The sequence below is a fragment of the Apodemus sylvaticus genome, chromosome 8 (genome assembly GCF_947179515.1).
Source record: "Apodemus sylvaticus chromosome 8, mApoSyl1.1, whole genome shotgun sequence".
Lineage (NCBI taxonomy): Eukaryota > Metazoa > Chordata > Mammalia > Rodentia > Muridae > Apodemus > Apodemus sylvaticus.
In genome coordinates this window covers 49,937,232-49,959,977 of record NC_067479.1, presented here as the reverse complement: position 1 = coordinate 49,959,977, position 22,746 = coordinate 49,937,232, and the positions used below count along the sequence as shown (strand labels likewise).

Sequence of the window (22,746 nt, the reverse complement as noted above, 5' to 3'; positions counted from 1 at the left end):
AACCCCGCAACAGTCCAGTGAGTTAGACACTGTTAGCTTTTCTTAATTTTCAGAAAGCTAAGTGTGAAGGTTAAACAATGTTATTCAGCCAGCAAGCCAGTTGTTGGGATGGGATTAGAACCCCTAGGCATGTGAATTCTAGAGCTTATACCCTGAACAAGTCTAGCATTTCACATCTCATCTGGATGTGCCTGTGATTAAGATCCAGTGTCTGGATTGAAATGGCTGTCAAAGTTTGTAGAAGCTGGCCCCAACAGGGATTCAGAAGACCAAAGAGAACTCTGAGGTCAAAAGGTTTTAGATGTGCAAAGTACTTTCACCTGGACTTGATTGTCGCAATAAAATGATGAGGTTTTGTTACCTCACTTTTAAAGAAATGACAGGATAATAATGAATCCCACTGTTCCAGTTTTAGATGAAATGTGGATTTAGTCATAAAAAAAAACTCAGTATCCAGCTCTCATGGAGCCTATAATGCTTAGACAGAATGGCATAGGAACTATAAAGCCAGTATCCATGATTACTGCATCTGAGTTCGGTATGGAGAGAGAAGCAAAACCCTGTCTTGCACCAGTCCCCGAAGGCCCGAGGGGGGCCATGCAGGGTGACACTGGATGCTATAAGCTCTGATTTCAAGCTTGACGGCCAACCCTGCACCATTCAGAGGCCACTGGTTCTCCTTCCCTTAGTCTCTTGTGACTGGTAGTCTGGTGATGTCCTCCTCCTCACGGGCTCTACACGAGCTTGGATGATGACTTTCGACAGAGGTCTGAAGTCATTGCTATGGGTGGAATTTATTAAGGCTGAGTTTTTGCAAACAAACAACACCCCTCACCCCCCAAAAAGAACAAAAAACAAAGGAGAGGCTACATAGTTGTAGGCCTGCCCATCCTTGCAAACATATTCGGCAGACTTGAAAGTTGCTATGGAGTTCTAATTCAGGAAAGGATGGTGTAAGGGAAATACCCAGATATTTTTTTCTCTTTATTCAAGACAAGCAAGCCAGCATCCGTCTTTGAAACCGCTATGGGATATAGAGTATTAAATTGTATGTTTATTTCCCATGTCAAATGACAGTGGAGGACATTGTCATCTAAACTTTAAATGCACCTGAAAGGGAGGTAGAGAATGATTGAGAATACCACCCAGGGACTCTACTGTCCTCATACGCTGACATCTGTCTTTTTTTTTTTTTTTAAGGTTTCCCATTTCGTTTGAACTTTCCTTAAGTCTGGACTAAGTAGTCATTGCCAAGCCAGAAAGCCCAGTGCAAATTAGAGCAGCTGTACCACAACTTAGAGTAGCATCATTCTGTGGCATCCTGCCCTGCCTGAGGCCGTTGGAACTACATCACATTCAGTGGTGAGGTCCTGGGCACTCATGATGAAACCAGGGTGTGACTCACCAGGCAGTTCCTGATAGTTCGTCCTCTCATTCGTTGGAATCACACAGGAAGTGAATTACAGGCTCAGGCCTTTTCAGGCCGGCCCTAATTAATAAGCAAGGGGATCTTTGTCATTTGCTCTCTCCCGTCAGGACAGACAGTATTACTCACTTCCTACAGGTTTTACAAATACCTTACCATTTCTTTGTTCTTGATAATAACCCTGAAGCAGACCATTTCCTTATATATCCTAAAGTGTTGATGTAACACTCCTGAAGCAGGGGAGACTATATAGATACCTATGTGTGAGGCTTAAAATATTGTGCTTTCATTTTTTTAATTACCAGCGGGACTTTATGTAAATGCTGAGAGCCACAATATGAAGTGTAAATCTAGCTGGAAGATTGCCTGGTAGATTCATGTTCATATGAATAAATGTTTTGTGTCTATCTATATCAATAGCACATGTCAATGCTTTTAGAAATTAAAAAAGGGGGCTTACAATAAAAACTATACTAGCTCACACCACCAGATTTATTTGCCCAGGTAAAAACCTATAATTATTTTAATTATTTCTATAAAATTATTTTCATATATTTCTATATAAAGCTACTTATACCTTTCAAAGTCGTGATAGTATTGGCTCATCATATATGCCTGCATATGCATATGTATGTTTCTGTTTTATCATAGTCTCCTACTTTATCAAGGTTGAATATTACATGTTGCCTTCAAAATACATGGATAGATAAGGATCTAGCTTCTTTGCAATATACTGTGACTTTTAATTCTAATTATCTCTGTATCTTTAGATAATAGACATTGCTATCGTTCAAACCTGGAATGTTTTTCAAAGGCTCAGATGTTGAAGCTAGGTCTTCAACTTGGCATTTTTGGTAGGCTATAGAAGTTTTGAGAGGCATGTCCTAGTGGTAGGAGGTTTGGTTATATACACCATATACATATACATGTACATATACATATATGCTATTCCCAATGAATTGGGCATATATTCATTGGAAGAAAATATTGGGATCTCAGTCACTTCCTCAGTGCTCTGCCCAGATGAGATGCTTACCTCAGTCTACCACAGTCTTCTCCCCCATAAGACAAAATATGCCCTTCCTCCCAAAATAGTAATGGTGCCAAGTGACTGTGGATTGAAATTTCACATCCTTATTATATGTTGATTATGTTTTCATAACACTTTTTTATTATGAACAAAAACAACCATTTTCCTTGTTATAAATTGATTATTTTAGGTATTTTTGATAGCTAACAACTTACTATTTCATTTCTTCAACTAGAAAATAGTCGTCTGATCATAAGATGAAAATATTGCCATCCTAGTCTTCTTGTGCTGTGGTAGCAAAATGTCTGATGCAGAGTTATCTGTAAAACACAGACATTTAATAGATAATTCTGAAGCCCGAAGAAGATCAAGATGACAGCAGATTCGGTATCTGGTGAGGCTTTTTCCATGGGTGGTCATATATCAGAACTTTTATATAAATAGCAAAGGAAAAAGGAGATGAACTTGTATTTGTCCATGCCTGGGGAGCAACATGGGCCTATGAGAGCTTCCTCTAGATTTGATTGAAGGCACCTACGCCCTGGTTAATGGCAACACTCTTCTGAGATGTTCCCGGAAAGGTTCTACTTTTGAAATCTATCTCATGGGTTTCAGTCTCAATACATGGATTCTGAAGGGAACATTCTAACTCTATCAATTATCTTTTCTCCTTTTGGCTAGCCTCCAGTTGTACTTTACAGTAAGAAGGTTAACATAATTTACACTATATTTTTATCTTTTATATTGATAGTTTATGTTCTATTGATAGGTTTATTCTGGAGATTAAATTATATAAATAAATCACTACTGTACTGTTTTGGTGCATCAACCCATTTATCACTGTGTGGCAATCTTTATTTCTCACAATATTTATTTAACCTTAAATCACCTTTTTGATTTAATGAACAGAGGCTGTCCACCCCTGTTTATCCCAAGTACTATTTCCCTAGGCCATTTGTGCCATCTTTATACTTTCACCCCGTGTGTCCTTGCACCTAAGTGTTTGTTGGAGATTCGGTTGGATTGTGTTTGTATGTGCTCAGCTTCTACAGATTTTATGGCTAAATCAAATCTACTTATATTTAAAGTAATTATTGCTATTACTTGTTACTAAATAAAAATTTTATTTTTATTTTTATTTTTCTGTTTTCTGATTGTTCTGTGGTCCTTTTCTTTCTCTTTTGAGATCTTCCTCTGTTGAGTTTTTTATTTTGATACAGTTTAATCTTCCATACTTTTTTCTCTTTGTGATTAAACTAAGGTTGGCATAAGCCCTCACAAGAATCTTCTTTATGGTAAACATTTTAAAACACATAACAAGTTATACGTTAATTCAGCAAACACACATGGTTATTAATATGTATTTCCTTCTTTTTTCAATATTTTTATTTTCTATATTCTTTGTTTACATTCCAAATGATTTCCCCTTTCCCGGATCCCCCCTCCCCATATGTCCCATAAACCTTCTTCTCTCCATCCCTTCTCCAATCACCTCCCTCCTTTTTCTCTGTCTTTATATTCCCTGCCAATGCTAGATCAATCCTTTCCGGGATAGGTATTCAATAACAGACCTTTGTGTTTATTCTTAGACCTTAGCTGCACACACTTGTGTGTGTGTGTGTTGTTAAGGGTTCCTGTACTGCCATCACAGGACACATTGTTTCATATTCATCTGTATTTGAGCTCACCAGATAAGGGAGGTCTGATATCCACAAAGTCCCTTTCTTTATCTGCCTTGAGCTGTTTCTCCCTTTCATTCAGCTTTAAAGGTTTTCCCCAGAGCAGGATTCCTGGGTGGCACACTTCTTTCTTTCTTTTCCTTAATCACATAGAATCTATTGTCTTATTTTTTTTCCAGCCAGCAACATTGCTTGTCAGGCATAAGAAAATACTGAAGACTATGTGATAAGCTGATTTTCTTTCACAGCTTTTAAAAGTCTTTGCTTGACTTTCGACAGTATAATTACCTTTGTTCTGTGTTTCATAAGTGTGAACGCTTTTCTCCATATCCAAATTTGAGTGGCTTTCAACTATTTTCTTAAGCATTCTCTCCTTTCTTTTCTCTGTTCTGAATTTCCCATAATGCATGTCCATCTCCTTGGTAATGCCTCACATCCGACTGAACAACTTCAACTGATTGACGTGGCTGAAAACGTATTTATGCTTCTGCTTGGTTTAATTGTGGTTAAAGATCTCCATTTAACTTTTAAAGTTTGTTCACTATCGTTAAAATCGCCACATCTCTATTTCGATATTTTCAAAAGTGTTGACTCTCGCTGCTGTTTAATCTTTAATCTTGTCCACCTATTGCTTCTTTGATTTCATTTAACTCCTCTGTAGCTCACTAAGGTTCTTTAAGATGAATAGCATTAATTCCTTTCCCAGATGATCATATATCTCCAGTTATTTGGGGTTAGCTGCTAACATCTTATTTATTTCTTTGGTGCTGTGCTGGTTAATTTCAATTGTCAGCTTGACACAATCTAGAAATCCTTTATAAGGAAGTCTAAGTAAGAGATTGTCTAGCTTGGGGTTGCCCTGTGGGCATACCTGCAAGCATGGTTTTGGTTACAGTAATTGAGATGAGACACCCTGCCCACTGTGGGTAGCAGCACTATCTAGGCAGGGCTTCCTGGAGCCTGTAAGAGTGGAGAGAGTGAGCTATTGATTAGAATACATGTGCTAATTCTTTGTTTTCTGCTCTTTACTGTTGCTAAACTGTGACCTGTTTCTCTCAAGCTCCTGACTTCTCTGTTATGACTGCCTAATTTTAAGTTAAATTGTTTCTCTTCTAAGCTTTTGTCAGGGTATGTTGTCACGGCAACAGAAACAAAATTAAGACAGATACCATGTAGCCGTATCTTGATATTTGTGTATTGACGCTGTCACTAGCTGCTTCTGGAAATCCCATTGGTGATCAGCTCAGCGAGTAGTTCTGGCCTGCCAGGTTGCTATGATGTGCCTTTTGGCCGGTTGGTAGAGATCTATGAAGAGTCTGTGGCCTGCTGGAGCTGCTGCAGGGGTTGTACGTGTAGCTATTAATCTTCATTTATAATGACACAGGCAGCCTGTGTCTTTTAAAAAATAATTGTTGTGCCTATTACTGGTAATGATACTACTTGTACCCACTCGTGCCGTATTTATCAAAACTAAGAACTGAATGCAATCGAATTACTACAGTCACATGTTACTCTATTGACATTATCATTTTTCAACTGTGTAATTTTTCTGTTCAAGGTACCAAAGTATCACATACATTTGGTCTTCATCAATATGTGTTAAATAGTTTTCCTTTTACCTTCAGGACCTTGACAGTTTGGGGGGAATAACAGTTAAATATCTCAGAGAATGTCCTATGTTTTCCTTCTGATTCTGTGTCACATTAGTCTAGGACTAATGGTCCCTGGGAAGCCTGCCACAGAGCTGAAGTTTACTCTTATATCCTTATATAAGGGTACCTTATATCCATGGTACATGATACATAGTGTCTATGTGACTTTAAGTAGTGGTGTAAAGTGTGAGCACTTGGTTGAGGTAATGTCTGCTGTGTCTCTCCAGATGCTCTACAGTTACAAGTTTCTTTTTCCACAATGTTTATTTCAAGTAAGCTAGTATCCAATTAAGAAAAAAGAAGTTAAGTTCTGTCTCCTGGACTAGGGAGGTTAAAAGGGGGTATGTTAAAGCCTCTGTAGAGTGATTATGAAATAGTTTGGGGGGAATGCTTTCATGCTGTTTAATGGTGCTGTTTCTGGTTAAAAGTTTTTCTCATTTATTATTCACCACTTAACTTTGTCTATGGCCATTACTATTGATTTCTAAATACTACTTTAAATTCCTTTTTATTTTAAATTAGACTTTTTATTTTCTGTATATGAGTGTTTTGCCTTTATCTATATAAGTGTGTTGCATGTATGCCTGGTGTCAGTGAAGGCAAGAAGAGGGTAGTCAGAGCTGCTGATGGTTTTAAGTTGCTATATGAGTGCTGAGAGCTAAAACCAGGGTCCACTGCAAGAGCAGCAAGTGATCTTTTCTACAAAGCCGCATTTTCAGGTCCTCCTTCATTAAAAAGAGAATTCTCCAAGGGAGTCACTTGTCCCTTTTCTCCTGTCTGTCCATATGTCCTCACATCTATCTATCTATCCATCCATCTACCTATCTATATATCCATCTATCTATCTGTCTGTCTGTCTGATCAAGCTATTGATCAAGCTATCTAGCTATCGATCAAGCTATCTCCTTATCTAGTCATTTGCATCATTTTAGCTTATTTTATTATTGGTTATATTCTCTCATAATATTTCCATTTGAATCTCAAATTGTTCCAGTTTGTCCACTGGATGATCGTTGAGCTCAGTTCCTGTGACTTTTGATATACTCACCCTTCATTTCTATTGTCTCTATTTTTTTTTAACACTACCATGCTTCCATTCACTGTAGGTTTCCTCGAGCTAATGCATAATTAATGTTGCTAATCTATAATTAATGTTAAACTAACCCACAGAGTAGGCAAATCAATAATCCCATAAATATTTATTGAGTGTTAAAAGACTGTGTTCGATGCAATGGAGAACAATGAAGTTTAAGATATAATTTCTGCCTTCAAAGATCCTGTTAGGACTTTTTAAAAGATAAAATAAACTAAGGAAAGATAATAAAAAATACATGGTAGAAAAAGATTAAATCATAAAGGCTGGAGTTCTTAGTAAAGAACAAAGCAATACATGACTTATACTACCTAACAAAGCAAGTCCAGAAAAAATGGGTGTTCAGTCAATTGAAGTGACAACGAGAAGACACTAGAAAGATTACTTCTATTTCATGTAGAAAGCCATGAGAGAAGGAAAAGTGTCTTATTGATGCAATAGAAAAATTTCTTTTTTAGTGAGTTAAAATTAACTAAAATTGAGAGATGTAGAAAATGAGAATAATTTTGTATTTTTAAATTTAGTTTAATTAATAATGAAAATTAATTATTCTTATAGAAAGCATTCCAGGTCCAGGTGCATTGCTGTTAAGATTCTTACATTATTTATAAAGTAAATAATATTAACTTTCAGCAAATTCAGATATAAATAGAGATAATACTTTTAAGACTTTTTTTTTAGGATGAAGTATATATTCAGAGTACAGAACTAGGGAACATGAAATACAATGGGACCATTTCTAGGATGTGAATAGGCATATATGAATTAAATACAATATATTTTAGACCATCACAACTCTTTTACACAGTCCTGTTTGTACATGATTATAACAAAAAAAATCAATATTCCTCATGACTACAGATATAAAATTTCTTCACCACATATATGTAACTCCAAATCACTATAGTGACCTTAGATACTCATGATTAGTTTAATTTATTTCAAGTATATGAGCATACTTTAATATTTGAATATTAAATATTGAATAATAAATATTAACTTGTATTGGTGTGGTGACGTTCAAATCATCTGATTAGCATTAAGTAAAATCAAAGACAACTCTTAAATTTACATAATTTTGATTAAAAACTCTGTGAAACTTAAAGGGACCTACCTTAGTCTTACTAGAACAAGTTTGTAAAAATAATTTATAATAATAACACAGGGTTACCTGTATCATTATAAATACAAGGCATACATACTATTCTGACTGTGTTTAAGCAGCACTGTCTTGGAGGTCTGAGCCTATGTAATAAGGCAAGGAAAAGAAATAAAAAAGCATAAAGAATAAGAAGGAAAATTCTTTTAACTTAGCAAGACCTCATGATGCTTGATTACAACACCAACACTAACTGTACACAATCAAAAATTATAAAGTAAAATTACAAGTAATACTACAGAGTTTCAAAAACATATGCATCTAATACTCTTAAAAAGTGTAAAACAAAATAAAAATTATTTTTATGTATGAAAAATTTAAGGCAAATAAATGGAGAATTAATGATATTGTACCATGAAGACTCTGTTTCAACAAGTTGATTGGTTTTTTAATATTTATTTGTTTGTTTGTCTGTTTGTTTGTTTTAAATTTATTTAAATTTCAAGTGTTATTTCCTTGCCAGTTTTTTTAAAGGATGTACTATTGAAAACAGTTCCTACCCAGCATTTTATGTGGAAATTAATAAATTTGGTGCTGAATTTTGTATAAAAATACAAAGGCTTGGAAATATATATATATATATATACTATAAAAAATAGTTCTAAGTTTATAACAAACCTTTATATCAAAGTTAGAACTATAAACCTTTAAAAGTTAGTAGAATATCTTTGAATAATAGCAATTACTTATTAGGATACAATATATAAAAAAGAATAATTAAATTTAGCAAATATGCAAAGCTCCTCATTGAAAACAATTTTTTGCAATACAGAGTGGAAAGTTAATTTGCTATATATAAATAAGGCTCAAAATGTATAAAAAAGCTTTGCATCTCAAACAAATGAAGTAGCTAGACCTGGTGGTACAAATCTGTAATCCTAGATGCTTGTAAGCTCCTGAGGCAGGAGCATCATGAGTTCAAGACCTACCTAAGCTATAGAGAAAATTCAAGGCCTGCTGGTTTAAAAAAAAAAGTTATGTGTATATGTTAGTGAGAGAGGCCTTGGTTTCAGTCCCTAATACCACAAAAATAGCTTTTAAAAATACAAAGAAAACCTCTTCTTCAATGTGCAAATTACTTAAGGAAATCCTTCATAATGGAAGGTGTAAGAAAGTTTAGTAAAAATTTGCAACTATAGTAATGATATTATTAACCAACAGAGAATACTAAATTCAAGTAGGCATTAACTCTCTTTAGGATCACTAAAGCACCAAATATTGTTAATGATGAAGTCCTAAAACAGAGTTTTATTTTGGTTTATTTGTTTTTTTATTTATTTGGTGGTTAGGGGTATGAAATATTATAGCACTTTAATTTTTTTTTCTAATTCTTTATGAACTTAAACGTGAACGTTCACCATGGCCAAGCATTCTCAAACTTAGTAACTTACTTTAAAAAACAAAAATGAATCAATAAAAAATGCAACAGTAAAAAAATAAAATGACTTTTAGAAAGGAAAAAAAGAAAAAGAAAATAAGCATAGTCCTTGTTTTAGTCACAGTTCTGTTGCTGTGAAAAGACACCATGACCAAGACAGCTTATAGAAGAAAGCATTCATTTGGGGGCTTGGTTACAGTTTCAGAGGTTTGTCCATGGTCAACATGGCAGGAAGGCGTGCTGCTGGAGAAGTAGCTGAGAGCTACCCAGTGATCCAAAAGAAGCGGACAGAAACAGAGAGACTGGGCCTGGCTTGGCCTTTTAAAACCTCAAAAGCCCAGTCCCAATGACACACCTCCTCCAAGGCCACACCTTCTAATCCTTTCCAAACAGCTCCATTAACTGGTGACTTAAGGACTCAAAAGCATGAGCCTCAGGGGCTCATTCAAACCACATGAGTTCTGTATAGAAATATAAATCCTGATACTGGAGAGATCAATCGGCCAGTAAGCATCCTCGCTGCTCTTCAAGACATACCAGGTTGAGTTCTAAGCATGAGTATTGAAGTATGTACTATCTATGACTCTAGTCCCATGAGATCTGACACCCTCTGTTTACCTCCTTGGGCACTGCACACATGTGGTGCACAGACATGCATACAGACAGCATGTCCACATGAAAACAAAGGAGAACATAGAGCATCTTGAATGAGAATGTTCATAGTTGCTGTCTTTATTAGTAACTACATAGAGGACCAACATAAATGCCAATAATAAAAAATAGAAATGAACACGAGAACATAAAAGGAATTATGGTAAGTTAGTACAGCGGACGTGTGTGTGTGTGTGTGTGTGTGTGTGTGTGTGTGTGTGTACACGTGTGTGTGTGTGTGTGTGTGTGCATGCACATGCACACATGTCTGCCTGTGTGCACACTTTTACGGATAAAGTACAGACATAACCATTTGTGGAGACCAAAGACAGAGTTTCATGCTTGACTGGAACGTGATGATCAGAAGTGATGAAGATGCTCTTGGTCTCAGCCACATGAACATCACTCGGGTCATACACTTAACAAAACTCATGGACTCTGTGCTTAGGATAGTGTATTTGATTGTGCATCATTTACATACCAGTTAAAGAATGTGGTGATGTGGTCTTTGAGATTCTTGATTGATTGAAGAACTATTTATCAACCCTTGGGTTTTCATTACTGCTAAGCTTACGAGAGACTACTTCTCAGCCAGCAATGCCCAGTGCACTTTCACTCTTGCTTTCCCTTCCCTGGAATTAGAGACTCACCCAAAATCTTGGTCTCTCATTTGTGGATATTCTTAGCCACGACCCAAACCTCCGCTCAAAGTACTATGAAATTTATTCTCTGGATTTTACTGTCTCTTACTCCCTGCCCCCATATATTCTTACTGCTGTTTCTTAATTCACTGAAGAGTCTCTTCCTGATTATTCACAATATTGATGTAACAATTGTCCTCTTTTCCTATTCACAATCTGTGTGATAGAAAAGAAAAGTACTTCTAATTTATCTCAGTCCACTCTACAAAATTTTCAACTTTATTATGCTAAAATTTATATTAATCATGTTCTCCAAGTGCAAAGAAATGTTTCCACTCTAGTCTGCAGTGTGTCATCTTGTTATCTCAGCCGCATTGCTACTCAGATGTAACATTTGTACCATCTGACATTTTTGACATTTATTTGTACCCTTACTGAAGAGATTTGAAATTACATATGAAGTAAATTTGGAAAACTGACTTTTATAGGTTATATGAAGACAATGCCACTAAAGTTTTATCATTTACTCAGTATTTTAATCTAACTAAACAGATAGACATGGAGCCCCTAGTCTGTGCCTGACACTACACTGAGAACTATAGATGTGTTTGCAACCATGACATACATATTCTCTGTTTTAAAAGAGTTTGAAACCTCGCACATTAAGAAGTTAATAAGTAGATATATCTCACTATGTTAAACAATGGCGTGTTTGTGTGTGTGTGTGTGTGTGTGTGTCTATGTCTGAGCCTGTCTGTGTGTATATACATGTGGGAGTACTAATTTCAATGGGCTTGTGGTCAATATACTAAATTTTGATGATTATGAGTTGCTTCAGAGTGTTAATTATGGTTGCATTATACATTATGTAGGTAACTTTTAAAACAAAGTTAATGTCCCAATAGAAATTGAGCATTTACCTCTTCTACTGAAAGAATAACCTAGTTTGTTTGACATGTAATTGAAATTATTAGGCTAACATAGGTGTCTGTGAAAATATTCCTGGAAAGGCATAGTGTTGCAGTCAATGGGCTGAGAAGACAGGTCTATCCAGTGTGAGTAGACACCTATCACAGGGAACCTCGGTAGAATGCAGATGCAGTGGAAGGGCCAATTCTTGTTTTCTTCCTTGGAGCTAAGATACACTTTTCTTTTGGCATAGGGATCTTATAGCATCTATGTTCTATCAGAACCATTTCATGGCCCTAGAATCACTGACCATTATTCATCCTGGGTCACAAAATATATCATCCCATGGCTCTAAGAATTCTAACATGAACTGAACCACACTCAGGCTTCTTTAATCATCTAACCTATTTCTCAGTCTAAACTACTCTCTTAATAAACTCTGCCTATATAGAAGGATAAAGATCCTATCTCTTCTGTCTCACTGGGGACCTTGTCTAAAACAGTAAGCATCCTCCAGAAAAACAGAAAATAGCATAAAGGGTATGTGTACAAACACACACATACATGTGCACACATACAAGCATACAGATACATGAGTACACATGTGCACATACATACAAGTAAAGACAAAGTTCTATTGTGAAACTTTAGCTAACATGATCTTGGGAACTGACAAGTTCGAAGTCCTCCAGGTAGACCAGTAAGCTGGAATCCAAGGAAGAGTTTAGCATTATAGATTGCATCTGGAGACAAATGAATCTTCTTCATGCAATATCAGGCTGTTTTCTCTGTAGGAATTTCTACATTATGGAATACAAATTCCTTATTTAGAATCTATTGACGACTACATTATTTTTATCCAAAAAATACATTTACAGGATCTAAAGATGTGTGTCCAAATTCCTCAGCACTATGATCTTTATAATTATCACAGAAATCTGGTCCTGTTTTGGCTCAGCCTTCTGGCTTCTGGTCTCTTACAGGCTTAAATCAAGTCATTGATTGCCAAAAACCATAGTCTTTTCTTCTGAGGAAGCTGGCTGTTGGCTTAGAAACATCCCTCAATTCTTTCCAAAGGGGCCTCTCTGTAAGGTCATTCACAACACGGACACCAAGATGAGCAGACCAAGAGTGATGTCATCTCTTCTCATTTTTCTAATTCTACTTAATAATTAATAATTTCTGATTCTAATTCTGAGGCAGCCATAAGCCTGGTCCACAGTTAAGGTGGTAGTAAGCCACCCAAAATTGTAAATACAAGTATAGCTTTATACAAATGAAAAATGAAAGTCCTGGACTTCTTGTGTGGCTCACTTTAAGCTTCCAGCCAGAGGGAAAAGCGAAGGGTCATTTCCTAGTATGAACAACAGCAACAGTATGAACATAAAGCAATCATGCATGCTTTATGGTAAGGGCACAGGCCTAGAAGGACCTGGGATTACACATCTGAAGGAAATGTCATCATAATGTGATGGTTTGGAGCAGTGGTTCTCAACCCATGGGCTGTGACCCATTTGGAGGTTGAATGATCCTTTCACAGGGGTCGAATGTCAGATATCCTGCATATCAGATATTTATATGAAGATTCATAACATTAGCAGAATTACAGTTATGAAGTAACAATAAAATAATTTTATGGTTGGGGAGGTCACCACTACCCGATGGACTGTATTAATGTGCCATAGCATATAGAAAGCTAAGAAACACTGGACTAGCTTGAATTAACTGTCTTGATTGGAAACAGGAAAGCAATGATGAAGTTAAGACCAGGTTTCTTGCTCTTTCATTTACAGTTGATTGTGGATTGACATTAAACATTTAATTAAATATTTAACAAGAGAAAAGATAATCAAAGTTTGGTTATGAATCAGAAGTCAAAAGCCCTGTGTCTAACTTTAGAACCTTAAGTAATACTTCCAACATAGTCTGTAAAGTAAGACTGAGAAAAATCATTTGGCACTCAAATGCTGATGCTGCTGTCTGTGATTGGCAGGTTGAGCAATACATCTCAAATGCAGGTTTGTACGAACCAGCTTATGACCTCACTGAGAAACAAGGTAGGTAGTGGTGGGTGGTAAGGCAACTGGAGAATCCAGGCCTCTGTCTGCTCTCCTACCTCCGGCCTTACCAGCCTTTGACATGAAGGGATACATTCCATTGTTACAAGATCTTGCTGTTCCATTTCTAAAGTGTCTATGAACCCAAGTGCCTTGTAACTGGGTAATCCAAACAGCCACTTCTATAGCTGTGTGCTCTAAACACCTCAAGAATCACTTGAAGTTCCCTGCTAGGTACAGAGAAGACTGCACATAGCTCATTAAGAAGGACTATGGCCTGTCTGCCCAAATGGCCAGATGCACCCGCAGGGAGAATAGAAGTAGGAGGATTCTTGACATGTGGTGTCCTCTGGACCACCTTAATCCCACTATGAGGGCCCATATTCTCTGGGTCAGCTAACTCTAGGTTTGAAGGCTCGCTCTCCTATAACTAGTAGTGTTTATATTAGATCGAGAGATTTGGCTCAGAATACTCTTCTTTGAGGCTGAAGATGAGAGAAGACATATTTCCAACAAGGATGTTTTTCAGATCCTTCAGAAAATAGGACACCCTCATGGGTTCTTGAGTAGTAGAATATACATAATTAGAGTGACCTTAAAAGTTATTTATGCATTCATTTTTATTGCATATGTGTATATATATGTATATATATATATATGCATATACGCAAAGAAGATGGTTAAAGTGCTGTCCTCAGGTTTAGCAGGCAGAGATGGTGAGAGAGAACTGAAACCACTCTGCCTTTTACTCTTCTGCTCAGTATGGTCTTGATGTGTGGACACAGTGGTGTGGCTTAGATGAATCCTTGAGAATGGGTGTATGTAAAATACAACAGTGAGGTTGAATTTTAAATCTAGAACTAATAAGAGTCTTTGTAGGGTTCTTTGGAATCCAAGTCCAGCCAGAGAAGGAATAGGAATATTCATCGGTGCAATAGATAAGGCAAATGAGTTTTTTTTTAATGAATTTAAATTCATTTCTTAAATGAGTGATACGGAAGCGAATAGTCTTTGTTTTCCTTGCTTCTGGTGAGTGGCGGCTACTATGCTTGTTTAAATAGAGTACATTTTATACTTCTCAGAGTAAGCTTGTGCTTTCTCTCCACAGTGACAACCACATTTTCTGGAACAATACTTGATAAAGGTCACATTGAAGATCTGAGTCACAAACCCTATGATTTAAATTTGAGCCTAAGTTTAAAAATGGCGAGTCTAGAGCTTGCCAATTTCCACTAAGAAGCACGGTGTCATTTTGCATTAGTGCCAAGTTATCCTGCAGGATATTGTATCTCTAAGCAGCAAGACATACATGTTCTCCTGGTTCCGTTCTGGACCTCTCTTGGGGCAAAAAAAATCTAGGTCAGACTTGATGGACCTGCGTTCATGTAGAGTCCCTGATTTTCCGACAACGTCTGAGATACTAAACTTTATCATGGTAAAATCCATTTAGCCATTTAGCCTGGCTCGTAATGGCTCATCATGCATGCTGCTTTCTCTACTGACCCTTTCTGGCTCCCCTTATTCCTGACAGGAGGAACCTCAAACCCACTGAGGGATCCAGGCAGGTACACCCTCAGTGATGTCTCTATACCGTCCAGCAGCAGGGCCATGACTGTGAGTTAGCCTTCAGCGATGAGTTCACACCTCTCCGTGTATGTGATGATCTTACATAGTGTTCAAATTGACCTTGCAGAAAAAGGTTGTGTAGGGGGAAGTGATGAGACAGAGTTTGAGTTCCATGGCTGTGATGGAGCTTCCCTGAAAGTTGAACTCCGCATCTCAATCTCATTCGTACCGACTAGTATGCATCTGTTTTCAGGGGGTGGGAGAAGGACAGTCTTACTGTTCCCATAGTTCTTGAATTTTATGACTTACTAGTTGATTCATTCTTATCTAGTGTGTAGTGACTAAATGAGTACTGCTGGGATTTTCTTTTTCTTTTATTTTCTTTTTCTGGGTAAGCACAACCATGCATTTTACATTGATTTTTGAATGCTAGATTGTATTCGAATGGTAATAAGAAAGAAAAAGTAGGTCAGCTGCTATGGTCTGTTTATTTTATTTTTCCAGAACTTAGATCCTCTGTTCCCTCGCTCCCTCTCTCCGTCAAGTTCTTCCTTCTTTCTTGCACAGTTGAACTCACTCTCTTCTCTTTTCTTCCCCACGCAATAGCCCCCAACCTTCTGACCTCCAAAACACTATAAACCATTTCCTGCTTGTCCTCCATTTGTGGATTATGTTTCACTGCCAGATTTAAAATAAAAAAAAAATTTTTTTAAAGTTCTGTACAGCGATCCTGGCTCCATCGTCTTCTAGCCTGTCTGGGGCGCCTCCCAATCTCATTGGGGCTGCCAATGAGATTAATGTCCCAAGGCTCCGACAACAGTACATGACATTGAGGACTTGCACAATGAGTGAAGTTTGAAGTGTTCAGTTCCTGGGTGCCGTTCCTGAGGGTGGTGGGGACAGCTGCTGGGGAGCAAATCGTAAGGGTGCATGGCTTTCAGAACCATGTTGTTAACTGACTGAGGATGAAAATAGAAAGCCAGAAGGAGCCCTGTCCAACCTTACTTAGCCTCTCAGTCACTCGGGTCGCAGTAGCCTCTTCCTTCCTGCAATCAGACAGCCTCCGAGGACGTAGGCTCTGTCCCCATCTGTGTCCAGAGAAGTAAACCATGAGTCACATAATGGGACCTGCGGAAGCAAGAAGCCTGCACTGACATTGTTGGCATAGTAGAGCACACAAACTGCACCGTCACGCCAGGGAGCCGCTTGGTTTCCAAGGAACTCTCTTTGTTTGCTTTGGGAAAGAGAGTTGGAAGGGAAAAAACAGCATTGCTGAAGCCTGGTTGTCTGCTTTCCACAGGGCCTAACAGAATAAGACAATATTTGATATAAACCTAAAGCAAATTAGGAAACAAAACTTCATAATTAATTTAGTAATATTTGAATTTGGTATCTTGGGAGGTCATGTGCCTCTCATTGGTTGTGTTTATGAAATAGTTTTCTAAATCTCATAGGCTACAAAGTGAAATTTGAGCAAGCGCCGGCCCAGAGTCCTTGGGTTTTAGTAGAAACAGGACTTAGCCCAAAGCTCCATAAGATGTTTGTCTGCTTTTCTCCTCCTTGGTGTAGAGCGGATGTCCCCCAATCCTCCCCTCATATGAAGGCCCTGCCCAGACCCGTCCTATAGACATGGGGAGGGTAGACGCACAGCCTGCCCAAGGCTCTTCAGTCTGAGCCCAATGAGATGAGGGGAAATGAAGATTATAAAATATTCTTGGGTATTTGAAGTTTCTAAATACAATGTTGAAAGCTCTGTGTCTCACGACACCATCTATGAATAAAATGGTTTGGGTACAAAATTAATAGAAATTAAGGAAAAGCATACTGAATGTACTTTGAGAGCCTGGACACTGGGACTGGCAGTTTGTCCTGGAATTATTCCCTAACAGTGTTCCTTTCTTTGCTTTCAGAAGCATCTGGCATGTCGGAGCCATCCTGTCTTCTGTGGGACTTCCTTTGAACAGCTTCCATAAAACACTTTTATGCATACATTGTTTCAATCAAGACCCTGAAAGGACAGATATCCATCTTCTTCTCCACAGGCTGTTTTAAGGTTTGTGTTATTTATTTCCATTTTTATTACAAAAGATATTGTTAATTTCAAGGGATTTTTTTCTTTAAAAAAATACACTGGTAATACATTTCAAAAACAGCCCTGCAAGTAGATAATGCGGGAACTGTGAATCTTTTATTTGACTGGGCGATAGACATGAATAAAGGGACGTGTACAGTGGTACACGGCATTCTCATCATCACACGTTCTATGTGATGCTGTGAGGGGGTTAGAGATAACACAGGTTCCATGTCGACTGTAACAAATGTTGTTTCTAGGTTTACAAACTCTTAACTGAGTATATTCCATTATCTTATATTTAGTGTGACCATATATCAGATTTTGCTAAGTATTTTTAATACTTTGAAATATCAGAAATCAAAACTGCATTAGTTAGTATAAACTAGTGTCATCAGTGGGGAATTTTTCAAAGTGGAATCTCAGTGGACCAAAATGTCTTCATTCTATTCTACCAGGAGATACTCACCTTATGTTTCTTGAATGATAAGGACCGCTTGTGTGTGTGTGTGTGTGTGTGTGTGTGTGTGTGTGTGAGAGAGAGAGAGAGAGAGAGAGAGAGAGAGAGAGAGAGAGAGAGAGAGAGTTAGCATTTTTGAAAAGCTAGCAATATTTTGCCCACTTGAAGTGAGGTGCAAGGTTGTTAGCCGGGCACAGCTTTCATCTGGAACTATGTATGCCTCTGAGATAAGCACCACATAAAATACTTTTATTTTGAGGACACTCTTGGAAAGCACTAGATTCGTTCATGCATCTTTCATAGCCAGATGAAGCCACAGAGTATATATGGTGAGTCCCAGAACATGGAGTGGACTGAAACTAAATAAAGAACAACCAAGAAGCCACACAACAGTTCCTAACATAACACATCTTTTTCCCAGAGGCATTTATTTCATTTGCTGGGACTTTTATTCTGTCTAAGGTGACAAATGTCTTCTCCCTAATAGACCTTTACTGTGTTTTATTTTTTTTATTTCTTCTATTTCTATTGAGAAATCAGAGCCAATTTCACTGCAATCCTAGGCTCAACTCCAGTTTCCCAGCTCGTCGCCCCGTTGCTGGGTGTCTCCATTAGGTTGCCTTGTGGAGCACAGCTGTAGGTATTGATTAAGGAGTTGGTGTTGATGGGAAGTTGCACCCCCATTTCCCACTCCATCCCAGTCTGTGATCCGGTAGCTTGCTGGACCTTGATGACTGTATCCACAGAAACACACTGGGGCAGACATGAGGGCTCAGGGTCACCTGAATGCATCTCCCCTCCTCCACAAGCCAGGTTCTCCTTCACCTGTCTGGTTTTAAGCCTCCATACCAAAAGATGTGGTTTCCTTTTATGAAGCTGTGATTTTAAAAGACACAGAAAATGTGGAGTCTATCCTTTAGTACAATTTTAAGTACATGGATATCGTGAATATGTCCTTTGAGAGTTATAGCAGTTTGTCATCTTAACTTAAATTCTGAACCTACTAAAAAAGCAACTCTGAATATATACATAGCTCCAGCCCTAACCACAACTCAATCATTCGTGAGTCTGACCCCTTCAGGTCCTGCTGTGGTCCATACTGTGGCCACTTGTCCTTCTAGGGCCAACTTGTTTCACTTAGCAACATTTCTTCTTTTGTAAGCAGAATAATACTGTCACACTGCGAAAAATGTATTGATAATTATTGTGTTTATGCATGTATCCACAATGGGTGTGAGTCTTGTACACCATTTCACGAGTATGGAAATCAGAGGACAACTCTTTAGAGCCGGTTCTCTTCTTTCTCCTTTATGCAGAACTCAGCCCACTGAGTGTTACCCACTAAGACACCTAACCAGCCCCCCCTCTTTAATTTTTCTGTTGCTAGTTTGTGGGTCTAGATGTTTATTATTATGAATAATGTTATTATGAACAATAACTAAGCTCTGAAAAGCTCTACAAAGCTCTTTTCTCAATTCTTTGGACACATATTTAGAAGTAGGATTGTATGGTGCTTACATACATAAATGGTATAGTATTTAGAAGTAGGATCACATGGTAACTCAATTGTTAATTTTTGGAAAAGGTTTCTGTGCTGTTTTCCTCCATGATTATTAACATTTGAACTTATAACAATGGAGGGGGAGCAGGGAAGCATCTGCATGTTAGCAACACCTGTTCTTTTTGCTGTTTTAATGACATCCCTTTTGATAGGTATGAGGTGACAGATTTCTGTCATTTTGGCCTGATTGATGACTTTGACATGTTGACTATTACATATCTGGGGGATAGCTGTTCTAGTTCTTTTTTTCCTGGTGTTCAGCTTTTTCTGGCTAAAGATCATTTACCTTTGGCTTTTGAGTGGACAGGGTAATTCTTATATGGGTAATGAATTAACCCCTAGATAGATGGGTGGTAAGCAGGTGCCTTCTCATAGCATGGGTGGCGTCTTCACTCTGCCTGTGGCTTCTGCCCCTACACAGAGTTTTACTTTGATGTAACCTCACAAGTCCATTTTGCTTTGATCCTCAGTCTATTTTTGGTGTTGAAAATTAATTATAGCTAGGGACAATGCTGTGACACTATTTGCACATGTATGCGACTCAAGAGTTTTTCTGGAGATGGCCTCAGGTTTAAGTTTTCCATCAGTCAAGGGTTGATTTTAGTGTATACTTAAACATAAAAGACTATCTCATTCTTTTCCAGGGTTTCTAACACATGATGGTTGCCCTTATTGTGTAGCCACCAGAACTCAAAACACCAGAGACCATTTGATTGGATATACATAGGTCCATTTGTGACTCCGCGTTCTTTTCATCTCCTTGCCTGTCTGGATCACGCCATCTTCTTTTGGTTGCCATGGCTTTGTTGTCTGTTTTCATGTGAAGAAGTATATTACAGGGCCAGAAATGCAGTTCTTGCTTCTCAAGGTGACTTGACTATTATTATTCTTTGGAGTTTCATATGAATTTAAGGATTATTTTTCTTATTTCTGTAGCAAATTCCACTGGGGTTTTGAAGAGATTGCATTGATATTTTTGTGAGTCACTTCAGTTAGAACAGACATTAGAGCGAAATTAAAGCTGTTAATCTATAAACACGAGGACTTCCATTTGTTTATATATATTCCCTTGGGGTTTTTCAGGCATATTTGGTAGTTTTCAATATTCTTTTACTTTTTTTGCTTGGTTAAATTTGTTGCTAAGTATTTCCTAATTTTATATATTTATTGATTAATTTTGTTGTTTGACAGTTCTATGCATATATCTAATATATCCCGATTACTCTCTGTCCCTGCACTCTCAAACCTCCCGCCATCTTTACCAGTCACTCCCCCAGGTTCACAACTTTTGGTTGTGTTTTGTGTATCATTTAGTTTAACTGGGGCAATCTGTGTGACCATTGAATTGGAAGTGTTCACTGGAGCCTGATATAGACAATTGAAAACGATGATTCCTGTGCTTTCTCAATCTATCAGTCACAAACAGTTTAGCAGTGAGAGAGATCCCCTGAGTCCCTGATCCAGTGGTGCCTGGCTGTAGACATGATCATTCAATGCAGACTCAGTGTAGGCATGCATCCAGAGATGCTTTATGCTTACGTAGTTGTCTCTTAACCATAGAATGACATTTATAGTCTTCTGGTCTCCTGACTCTTACATTCTTCTTATTCCATCTTCTAGAATGTTCCCCAGGACTCAGGGGGTTTAGGACAAGTGTCTAGTGTAGGACTGGGCTGCTACGTTGTTCCCGGTCTCTTGAGCATCCAGGAGTTTATATATTTTCCACCGTCCCCTGGAAAGGCAATAGCTCTCCTATTGTGGCTGAGAATAGCAGTTGTCTACAGGTATAAACATGAATATTTAGAAGGCAGCTTGACACTGTGCCAATTTAGCTAAACCACCTGTTTGTAACCATTTTTATGTCTCATTGTAAATGAGATTGCTCTCGTAATTTCCTTTTCCACTGTTAGTTGTTATTATGGAGAAACAAACTATTTTGATGTTTGTTTTCTCTCCTGACACGGTTGGCTTTATTAGTTCTGATGGTTCTATCTGAGATCCTCAGAGCTCTTTATGAAGATGGTATCGTTCTCAAACAGGTGATTTTACGTCTTCCTTCCCAATAATGATGCTTTCAATTTCTTTTACTAGCCAAATTGGTTTAAGTAGGACTTTTAATGCTATGCAGATAGAAATGTGCCAAAAATGGCACGTTTGCTTTGCTACTCATCGTAAAGGGAAAATTTTAGGTTTTCATAATTGAGCATGGCACCTAGATGGGTGTTTTATTCATGACTCCTATTATGTTGATGTAATTTCTTTCTATACCTAAAGTGCTGAGATTTTTGTTTTTAAATCATGGAAAGGCATTAAATTTTGACAAGTATATTTCTATATCTAGTGAGATAAACCTGTGGCTTTTATACCTTCTAATTGTTAACACAGTGTGTCTTGTAGAATGACTTTTGGATATTGAACCATCCTTGCAGCCCAGAGATACCACTTGTTAAGGTCCTGCCTTTCACTTAACTTTATGAGCACATAGAAATAGAAGGGACGTTAAATGTTATCTACTGGCGTTTCTCAGTCACCACTTTGGGTGGGGCCATTCTTTGTGGCATAAGATTGATTGAACTATGCATTTCAGAATTTTACAAATTTCTGGATTTCACGAACCAAATGCCAACACCTCCTCATAATTTCAGCCACTGTGATAGATTTGCACCTCCCTCCCAGCACAGAGGAGGTCTGCTGCTACCTGTCTTCCTCTCTCTGTATAGATCACATAGTTGCTGAGCTGATACAGAGTAGAGCTGGGACCTTTTCTTCTTTATCATACTCTTCAAACCTTCTGGTTTTCCAGCCATCTAGAAGCACATCTACTGCCTCCGGGTATGCTTGATTTTTTTGTTTGTTGTTGTTGTTGTTGTTTTGTAAGATTAGTGCCTTTAGTTTGGTATTTAAAGGAGATCATGTTTGTTTGATTCAAGAATGTGATTAAGGGGAAGATAATATTAGAGCTTAATTGAGGAAAATAGTGGGAAAGGCCATCACTGGGGATGGAGAGAGAGCTGCCTGGGCCTGGACCTTAGCAGTGTTTGTACAGATATCACAGTGGTACTTGGCCAGCTACCAGGAGTGCAAAAGTGGGAAACAAAACCCAATACCTGAAATCTGAGGAAAGTTTACAAAAGAACGTATTCTTTTCGGCATAAAACCTTAGTTTCAGCTCCCTCCCTTGCAGGCCACAGGCCTTGTCAAAAACTAGAAGCTCAGTTGTGAGGAGCTGGCAGGGCCCTGGATTCTGACTGAACCTCTCGAGATTTGCCAGGCCTCCCTGCTAAGTCCACCCTCCTCTCTCTTCCTCATACTTCTGGCTAGCTCATCTCCATTCTTCATGCACTCTCAGCCTGGAGAAATTACTTGACCAGTTCTATTAACCCTGATTCTGCCAAGAGCTGGAGCCAAGTTTT

At 38.0% G+C, this 22,746-nt stretch overlaps 1 protein-coding gene across 3 annotated transcripts in view; it reads left to right on the top strand.

Annotated features, from left to right (window-relative positions):
- Enox1 (ecto-NOX disulfide-thiol exchanger 1) overlaps positions 1-22,746 on the top strand; it is a 567,937-nt gene that overhangs the window by 278,621 nt on the left and 266,570 nt on the right. For all 3 annotated transcript variants that reach the window (XM_052190902.1, XM_052190899.1, XM_052190900.1), the window contains exon 5: positions 17,152-17,294. The gene's annotated coding sequence lies outside the window, so the exon portion shown is untranslated. The remainder of the gene's footprint in view (positions 1-17,151; positions 17,295-22,746) is intronic.